Source organism: Ursus arctos, unplaced genomic scaffold, assembly GCF_023065955.2.
Source record: "Ursus arctos isolate Adak ecotype North America unplaced genomic scaffold, UrsArc2.0 scaffold_32, whole genome shotgun sequence".
Taxonomy (NCBI): Eukaryota; Metazoa; Chordata; class Mammalia; order Carnivora; family Ursidae; genus Ursus; species Ursus arctos.
In genome coordinates this window covers 16,933,298-16,943,970 of record NW_026623008.1, presented here as the reverse complement: position 1 = coordinate 16,943,970, position 10,673 = coordinate 16,933,298, and positions in this window count along the sequence as shown.

The following is a 10,673-nucleotide window of genomic DNA, read 5'->3' as shown; positions in this document are numbered from 1 at the left end:
AGCAATGCTGTGGTTGGACTGGGGTTGCTGTGGGAGGACGAGGGGGATGGCGAAGCTCAGAAAGCTGGTTCTGGGAGGGGATTGACTTGACTTTCTGTCCTCCAGCGTTCTCAGCCTCAGTTTTGCAGTGTTGCGTTCCTAGTAAAAGCGTTTGGGTGTTCCCGCCTCCGAGCGTCGCGTGGCTTTAGTGCGTTTGAAGTGAAAGCCTTTTGGGGTTGTTTGCAAGCAGCTGTCTGGTTCTCATCATTGTGTCCCAGGGTCCCCACCTCAGCCTGGGACTCTGTTCTCCCACGAGGACCCTTGGTGACCAGAAGCCCAGCCAGCCCACGGGCTCCTGGGTAAGGGAAGAAGCCTGGTAGATGGCAGGTGTGTCTCGAGGGTGATGAGGCCCAGGGGCACCTGGTCCCTGTGCTGGGACTCTCCACAGGTCACTTCCCCCTGGTCTGGTTCTTGCCCCGGGTCCTGCCTTGGTGAACACCATGTAAACCTCCTGCATTGTGATAGTCGGGCATTAAATGACAACTCTGGACACCTTGATTCTTGTGCATTCTGAAGGTCATTACCAAGTGTGGGTCTGGTCCTCCCAGGTCGAAGGTGGGGACTATCCTGACCACATGGCTGATTTCTCCCCAGAAACAACCTCCCTTTCCCACACTGGCTTACTACCAAGCCTGAAATCTCACCACCAAGACCCTGAAAAGTTAGCGGTACCCGGACTGAAAATGTGAGCACCTCCCGTGCTCTGTCTCCACACCTCTCAGCTGGACGGTTTGGAAAGCTCGCGACCCATTCTTCTCCATCCCATCCTTCGTATCAGTGGCTGTCAAAGTGTGGTCCTCAGACCAGCATTACCTGGGAACTTGTGAGAAAGACATAGTCACAGGCTCTGCCCCAGACCTTCTGGAACTCAGGGTGGGACCCAGAATCTGTAGCTTGGTGAGCCCTTCAGGAGATTCTAATGCAGCTGAAGTTTGGGTACTCATCCCCTCCATCACCCCAGAGTACCCTCGAAAATGCAGTTCGGATCGTGTCTCTCCTATTTAATGGATGGCTCCTCTCTGCCCTCATGTCCTGTTCAGTTGGCATAAAGGTCCATTTACAACATGACCAGTGGCTTACCCTACCTCTCCAGCCTCACTGGCCCCTCCGTCCCACCATCCGTAGCCACGCTGGACTTCTTAGTCCCCAAAGATAGGTTTTCCCTCTGCAGGGCCTCTCTACACACTGCCCCCTTCACCCAGCATGCCCTTCCCTCCATTTCAACTGGGCAGGTGCCTGCTTACTCCTTAAGGCCCCGTTCCAGAGCCTTTTTTTCATAGAGTTTTCTTAGATGCTAACATGTAACCATGAATACTTTCTACACAGTTATGGTTATTTATGGGTTATTGAATACCTACTGTGTGTTAGGCACTGAGGAGATAGAAGTAAATAAAAGTAGCCCCTATCCTTAGGATGTTTATTAAGACATAGATGTATAAAAATACAATTACAAATAACGTGATAGTTGCAGTAACATACATTATGGGAGGGGGAAGGTGGTCATAGGGAAGGCTTCCTGGAGGAGGTGATGCCCAAACTATGACTTAAAGGATAAACAGGCGTGGCCTGGAGTTAGGGCATATGGGGGACGGGAGATGTCCCTTCGAAGCAGAGCAGTGAATCTCTCTGTCCTGTCATGCAGCAGACAGGAGAGGTTCAAGGAGCACCGTCGCTGCCCCAGCTCTGCCAGTTTGGAGCTCTTGCCCTAGGAAAGCCCACCGAGCCAAGGAAGTTGACACAAACCCTGAGGGAATGGAAGAGGGGGACTAGGTTAGACCATTAGGGGACTATGACTAACGAGAAGGGTGTGGAACTGGACACCAAGAAGTCAGTTTACATGCAAGGCAGGAAGACAGTCTCATCCCGGTAAGTTAAGCCAGGTCTGAAGCTTGGGACATGAGTAAAGACAAGGGAACATAAAAAAGATGTCAGGTACTGAGCGTTATGGGTATCTGGGCCCAGTGCCATGCTAAGTCCTTCACACATCATAATCTCCCTGACTTTATGAAGTCAGTGTTATTACCACCACTTTATAGAGGAAGAAACAGTTTAAATGCGTTCTCCAGTAACCCTCATACTAAGCTGGTGGGAATGTAAAAGGCTACCGCCACTTGGAAACCATTTTGGCAGGTCCTCAAAAAGACAAAACTACCGGGGCGTCTGGGTGGTTCAGGCAGTTAAGCGTCCGACTCTTGATTTTGGCTCTGGTCATGATCTCAGGGTCCTAGGATGGAGCCGGAGTCCAGCTCCGTGCTCAGCAGAGAGCCTGCTTGAGATTCTCTCCTCCCACTGCCTCTCCCCCTGCTCCCTCTCTCTTTCTCTCTCTCTCTGTCTTTCAAATAAAGAAATCTTAAAACAGAAAGAGCTACCATAGGACCCAGGAATTCCACCCGTAGGTGTCTACTCAAAAGAAACGAAAACATGTCCCTGCAAAGACAAGACTTGCACCTGAGTGTTTATAGCAGCGTTATTCATAGTAGCCCCAAACTGGAAACACCGAACTATCCATCAGTTGGCTCTTCTGAATAGAGTTGCAAAAATCCTCAATAAAATACTAGCAAGCCAAATCCAGCAACATATAAATAAAAAGGACTATACGTCATGGGATTTATCCCAGAAATGCAAGGGCGGTCTAAAGTCTGAAAATTAGGGGCACCTGGGTGGCTCAGTCAGTTGAGCCTCTGACTCTTGACTTCAGCTCAGGTCATGATTTCAGGGTTGTGAGATCAAGCTCCATGTCGGGCTCTGCACTGAGTGTGGATTCTCTCTCTCCCTCTTCCCTTCCCTGTCCCCCACTTGCAGGTGATTTCTCTCTCTCTTAAAAAGAGAGGCACCTGGGTGGGTCAGTCAGTTAAGCGTCTGCCTTTGGCTCAGGTCATGATTCCAGGGGTCTGGGATGGGGCAGCGTAGGGCTCCCTGCTCAGCGGGGAGCCTGCTTCTTCTGCCCCCTCCCTGCTCATGCTCTCTCTCTCTCTCTCATAAATAAAAGCTTTTTAAAAATCTGAAAACCAGGGCGCCTGGGTAGCACAGTCGTTAAGCGTCTGCCTTCGGCTCAGGGCATGATCCCGGCGTTCTGGGATCGAGCCCCACATCAGGCTCCTCCGCTATGAGCCTGCTTCTTCCTCTCCCACTCCCCCTGCTTGTGTTCCCTCTCTCTCTGGCTGTCTCTATCTCTGTTGAATAAATAAATAAAATCTTAAAAAAAACACACATGATCATCTTAATAGATGCAGAAAAAAACCTGTAACAAAATTCAATGCCACTTCACTGTTTAAGAAAAAACACCCTCGTACACCTGAATCTACTGCAACACCGTATGCTTATTATGCTCAGCAAACTAGGGATAGAAGGAAACTTTCTCAACCTGATAAAGAACATCTATGAAAAGCCCACAGCTAGCATCATGCTTAATTGTGAAATACCAAATGCTTTCGCACCTAGATCAGAAACAAGATAAGGGTGTCTACTCCCTCCTTTTCTGTTCAACATTGTACTGGAGGTTCTTACCAGGGCAATTAGGCAAGAAAATTAAATAAAAGGCATGCAGATGGGAAATAGAAACTAGCCCTGTTTGCAGGTAACATGATCTTGTATATAGAAAATCTTAAGGAATCCACTAAAAAAATAGAAAACTAATACATGAGTTCAGTAAGGTTGTAGGATACAAAATCCACATGGAACAATCAGTTGTATTTCTATACACTAGGGATGAACGATGCAAAAAATGAAATTAAGTAAACAATTTACAGTAGCATGAAAAATAATAAAATAGTTAAGAATAAGGTTAACAGAGGCGCCTGGGTGGCACAGCGGTTAAGCGTCTGCCTTCGGCTCAGGGCATGATCCCGGCGTTATGGGATCGAGCCCCACATCAGGCTCCTCCGCTATGAGCCTGCTTCTTCCTCTCCCACTCGCCCTGCTTGTGTTCCCCCTCTCGCTGGCTGACTCTCTCTCTGTCAAGTAAATAAATAAATAAATAAAATCTTAAAAAAAAAAAAGAATAAGGTTAACAAAAGAAGTGCAGAACATATATTCTGAGAACTACAAAGCATTGTTGGAAGAAATTAAAGAACACCCAAGTAAATGAAAAGACCACTCAGTAATAAAAATATAAATAACCCAATTAAAAAATGGTCCAAAGATATGAATAAACATTTCTCCAAAGAAGATATACAAATGGCCAATAAGCACATGAAAAGACGGTGAACATTAGCCTCCCATCAGGAAAATGTAAATCAAAGCCATGAGATATTGGGGCGCCTGCTGGCTCAGTTGGTAGAGCGTGTGACACTCGATCTCAGGGTTGTTAAGTTCCAGCCCCACGTTGGGGGCGGATATAACTTAAAAAGAAAAAAGAAAAAGACTACGAGATCTCACCTCGTATCTATTAGGATGGCAATAATCAAAAAGACAGTAACAAGGTGAGGAAGTGGAGAAATTGGAGCCCTTGGACACTGTTAGTGGGGATGTCAAATATTACATCCACTTTGAAAAAAGTTTGGCAGTTTCTCAGAAAATTCAACAAAGAACCACCATGCAGCCCAAATAATCTCACTCCTAGGTATATACCCAAGAGACATGAGCACATATGCATGTCCACACAAAAACTACACAAATGTTTGTAAGCAGCATTATTTATAATAGTCCAAGAGTGAAACAACCCAGATGTCTATCAACTGATGAATGGACAAATAAAATATAGTATATCCATATAACGGAATATTATTTAACAATAAAACAGCATAACGTACTGATACCTGCTACAACATGGATGAACCATGAAAACGTAAGTGAAAGATGCCAGACACAAATGGCCACATATTATAGGATTTCATTTATACTAAATGCCCAGAATAGGGGCGCCTGGGTGGCTCAGTCGGTTAAGCATTTGCCTTCCACTCGGGTCATGATCCAAAGGTCCTGGGATTGAGCCCTGTGTCAGGCTCCCTGCTCAGCGGGGAGTCTGCTTCCTCCTCTCCTTCTACCCCTCCCTTTGCTCATGCTCCTTCCCTCTCTCTCAAATAAATAAAATCCTAAAAAAATGCATACTAAATGCCCCAAATAGGTAAATCTATAGAGACTGAAGGTAGATTAGTGGTTGCTTAAGACTTTAGAGGGAGGGGAAGAGAGGAGTGACTGCTAATGGGTGCAGGGTTTTAATGGGAGGGAGTGATGAAAATACTCTGAAATTGGTGTCGTGATGGTTCCACGACTATGAATATCCTAAAAACCACTGAATTGTATGGGATGCCTGGGCGGCTCAGTTGGGCTCCTTGCTCAGTGGGGAGCCTGCTTTCCCCTCTGCCTGCTGCTCCCCCTGCTCGTGCTCTCTCTCTTTCTCTTTCAAACAAATAAATAATTTTTTAAAAAAAATTTTAAAAAAACACTGAATTTTATACATTCAGTAGGTGAATTGTATGGTATATGAATTATAACTCAATAAAACTATTATTTTACAAAAGGATAAACGGATCTTACTGGGGGCATGAAAATGTTCTAAAGCTGATTTATGGTAATGGTCATAGTTACTTGATAAAATTTTCAGAAATCATTTCATTGTACACCCAAAATAGGTGAATTTTATATTATGCAAAATATACCTCAATAAAGTTGTTTAAAAAAAAAAAAGAGTTCCCAGGTAATGCAACCAATGAGAGGCAAGGCTGAAAATGTATGTGAAAGGGAGAATTTTCTAGAAAATAATAAATGTACCCAAACTGACTCAAAAAGAAATAGAAATCATTAACTAACTTGACTTGGCTTTTAGGAGTTTCTGACTCCAAAATGATGCCAGAGCCGGATGGATTTACTGGCAAATTTTATTAAACCCTAATTTGAACTTCTACATTTTTCAGAGAATGAGGCAAAGGAAAGTCATCCAATTTATTTTACGAAGGTAGGATAACCTGGATCCCCAAACCAGAAAAAGGGACAATACAAGAGAAGGAAATTACAGAGGCATTCTCTTAAACATAATGACAGAAATCCTAAATAAAAATTGGCCAATTAAATAGAGCCTTGAAAAAAAAAATCATAGCCAAGTTGGATCAATCCCAGGAACGCAAGCATATTATCAGCACGTTTGCTGCAAAACCCCAAGCTTTTCTTGTGTGCGGGATGTGAGATAGAAATGCTACTTTTTGGAAGTTTTCCCAGGAATCTGTTGTTCCTCATTTATTCATTCAGCAAATATTTGGGTGCCTATTAAGTGCTCGGTACTGTTCTGATACCAGTGCATAACATAAATTCCTGCCTTCAAAAATGAAAAGAGAGCAATATACACAATCCCCCACATCTACAAATTAAAGGAAAAACCCATGTGACCATCTCCATGGATACAAGGAAAGCACCTGAAAAACTTAACACTCATTTATGATTTTTAGAAACCTGATACATGAGAATACACAGGAATTACAATTTTATATCAAATCCCATACTCAATGGTAAAACCTTAGACATAAGACAAGAACAACTACTATCATTGTTACAAATCATCACCATCCTGGTGATCCTGGACAAAGCAATATGACAAGAGAGAAAGAAAAGCCATGATCTGACTACCCCAAGCCCAATGCAAATTAACTACCGTGCTCTCCTAGACAACGGTCATTTACTCATCGGACCTTTACTGAGCACCTATCCCAGGGTGGGACCATAACTACTGCTCCTTACTCATCAAGGGTATTGATCTGTTTTAAGAGTTGGCTTCCTCTTTCCATGGATGCACACGGCCTGGCTGTTGTATGTCTGCAGCATGGCTCTTGGGGGTACTTGAAGGGTTCTAGATCACAGCACGGAGACCAGACCTCCCCGGCGGTTCGGAAGGAGAGTTTCCAACAGGGCCCAGCAGTGTAACAATGCTGTTTTGTTATGTGTATTCATATATTTTGTTTGCCTCTTGATCCTTCCATCAATCCCAGGAGAGCAGAATAGAGTGTCCCAGTAAATCTCAATTCACTGGTGTCAGGCTCCTGCCAATCCCCAAGCGACCACAGCCATGAGTGACCAGCAGAATGTCAGCATGTCTGTGTTCACCCAATCAAGGCACACAACCCTCCCCTGGTGTGTGTGTGTGTGTGTGTGTGTGTGTGTGTGTGTGTGTGTGCATTCATAGGGATCACGGATCACCAGGCCAGTTACTTTCCCAGCATGGGGACTGCTGCCCTCTGGTGGCCACTCTGCCTAATGCCACATTTAGGAAAAGAATTACACTTTACTGAGACCATTATGGACCAGGTTTTATCTAATTTTATCCCCCCCAGACCTTATAGAATAGGTATTATCCCCAGCGAGGCTCAGAGAGGTGAAGCTACTTGCCTGAAGTCACACAGCCAGACGTGGTGGATGGGCTGTGACTAGGGCGAGGCAGGAGGCGGAGGCCAGACAGGCCCCTCACCCACTCCACCCTAACCCCAGCCCTGGCGAAGGCACAGGACTGGAATCTGGTCAGCCAAGCTCCTAGACTCCTGGTCTTATGCACCTGGGAGCCCAGCTTCCTACCCACATGATGCGGGTTCCATTATGACCTTGGATGTCTCCTGGGTGTGTGCAGGGCTAGATGCGCGGGAAGCAGAGACACAACCCTTCGCCCAGGAAGAACGTGACTTGTGTCCTGCAAATGTAGGTGTGAGAAGACTCCTTGCTCCGGAGCAGCACAGGAAGCATGATCTGGGTGTTTGTGGGGGGGGTGCGGTTTGGTGTTCTAAGGGAACAGGTCCTGAGGGGAAGCCTGGAGGCAGTGTCCTGGCCACAGGCGTCTTCTCGCCCAGGCAGTCCACCCCCCGAGACAAGCCAGTCCACACCACGTGGGCTCCTTAGAGGTGCTGGGGCAACATTCGTGGGGTCAGTGACCATTTGACCATAAACTTGCCGCAGTCGAGCTGCTGTCCGTTGTGACGACGTGTTATTGTACTGTGTGGTCGTGAGGCCTGGAAGGAAAACGCTCATGGGTGTGAAGGGAATTCGCATTCCTTTGACCAGACACACTCAGCTTGGCTGTTTTAGCTCTTCTCATTTTGCCAGCAGTTTTCGTCAGGATCCAAGCCAGTAGTTTTCCCTAAAACCAAATTCACAAGTTTTTATGGAGCCACTAGGAAGTCAAGACACGGGGAGAGGACAACTGCAGAGGGAGAGCTCTAGGCCACTCATTCAGCGCCAGCACGATGCCTGGCACTGTCCTCAGCCCGGTCCGCTACGCCAGCACGGTGGGGGCGGGGGTGGGGGCGGGGAGGAATGGAGAACGAATGCTTTCAGAGATGAGACAGCAGCTCAGAGAGGGCAAGGGATGTATCTGACGTCACACAGTCAGAGGCAGAGCTGAGAGTCGAGTCCAAGTCTAGCCTCATGCCAACACCTTGATTTCTGTGCCTGTGGTCCTCAAAGAGTGTTCCCCGGACTAGCAGTATCAGGATCACCTGGGCACTTGTTAGAAATGCAGATTATAGGTGTGCCTGGTGTCTCAGTCGTGAAGTGTCTGCCTTCGGCTCAGGTCATGATCCCAGGGTCCCCGGATCGAGCCCTGGATCGGGCTCCCTGCTGAGCGGGAAGCCTGCTTCTCCTTCTCCCACTCCCCCTGCTTGTGTTCCCTCTCTCGCTCTGCCTCTCTCTGTCAAAAAAATAAAATCTTAAAAAAAAAAAAGAAAAGAAATGCAGATTATCAGGTCCCGGGCCATCTGGGTGGCTCGGATGGTTAAGCCGCTGCCTTCAGCTCAGGTTATGATCCCAGGGTCCGGGGATTAAGCCTAACATCTGGCTCCCTGCTCCGTGGAGAGCCTGCTTCTCCCTCTCCCTCTGCCTGCTGCTCCCCCTGCTCGCTCTCTCTTTCTCTCTGTCAAATAAAAAAATAAAATCTTAAAAAAAAAAAAAGAAATGCAGATTATCAGGTCCCATTGCAGATCTACTGAATCCGAAACTATGGGCGTTGGACCCAGCAGCCTGGGTTTTAGCAAGCCTTCCAGGTGATTCTGTGTGATTCTCAAGTGTGAGAGCTATAGACCATTGCTCTAGTGGTCCCCGTGCCTCAGCTGCCCACAGCCAGCTGGGGACCAACCGAAGTGGGGCAACCCAAATAACTGCAGTCAAGACATCTATGATAGTGCCAGGGGAGGGAGAGAGTTCTGGGGGCTCTGAAACGGTTTCACAGAAGAGATGACATTTGAACCTGGAAGATCATCAATGGAAGAAAAAGCCGTTCAGGCAGAGCAGGCCAGGAAGCACCTGTTCACGAGTGGGATAGAGGCCAGTTCATGAAAAGCCTTGTCTGCCGGCAGAGGGTCTGGCCCTTATGTTGGAGGCAGCGGGGAGCCATGGTAGATTCTTGAGCACGGGTATGATCGTAGCTCAAAGTTCTAGTACGTCACAGCATTTTCTTGCTTACCCACTGTAGCAGGCAAAAGAATGGTCCCCGAAGATGTTCCTGACCTAATCCCCAGAGCCTGTGGATACGTTACGTTATATGACAAGGGGAAATGAAGATTGCAGATGGAATTAAAGCTGATGATCAGCTGACCTTGAGATGGGGAGATTATCCTGGATTATTCAGGCGGGCCCCCTGTAACACAGGGTCCTTATAAGTGACAAAGGGAGGAGAGTCATAGCCAGAGTCAGTGAGTGATTTCAAGATGCCGCACTGCTTGGCTTTGGAGACAGAGGAAGGGGCCAAGAGCCAGGAATGCAGGCGGCCTCTAGAAGCTGGAAGGGAAGGGCACCAGATGGGCAGAGCCTCCAGAAGGAACACAGCCTTGCCAACACCTTGATTTTAGCCCAATGAGACCCATTTGAGACCTCTCCCCTCCAGAGTTATGGGAAAGTCCTCCAGAAAACTGCAAGGAGTCTTCTCTTCCTCAACCGAAGACAAATAACATCGGTCAGCATTTTCTAAGTGCTTACCGTGTTGTATACTTTATGAACGTGCTCCCTTTAACCCTCACAACACCCCCATGACATGGGCATTATTTCCTCCTTGTTCCACGTGGGGAAACTGAGGCTCGCCGGAACTGATACGGAGCATAGCCAGCACTGAGACCCAGGCTTGTCTCCAAAGCTTGTTCCCACTCGGCTTGAGAAAACTTTCACCCACCGTGACGCCTTCCACTTGTGGTTGCCTGGGTGGGCTTCAGCCCAAGGTGCTGGGGGCCTTTGCTGGCTGGAGCATGGGCTGACTGTTGGGGGACCCTGGACATCCTACCCCTCCAATGAGGAGGTTGGTGAAGACAAACTTGAACTTCTCAGTGTACCACCCTGCCTTGGGTCTGCTTTCAGGTAGGCCGGGGGAGACAGAAGCCCAGGCACTGGGCACAGGTTCACGGCCAGATGGCCTGTGTTTTTCTCCTGGTCCCCGGCAAGTTCCTCACTACTCTCTGTCTCAGTTTCCTACTCTGTAAAATGGGGATGATAATAGTACCTGCCTTCGAGACTGTTCTATGGGTTGTTACATGTATGTAATGGACTTATACGGTACCTGCACGAAGTAAGTCTGATAACTGTTATCATTATTTGCATTCTCATTTCATGTCATGGGAGACCCAAACCACCCCAAGCCCCCTTCTCAGGAACAATGGGGGTGATCGGCTGTGCAGATGGATTGACACACACACCCTTTAAATATGAATATTTTAACGTGTTTGCAGAACATC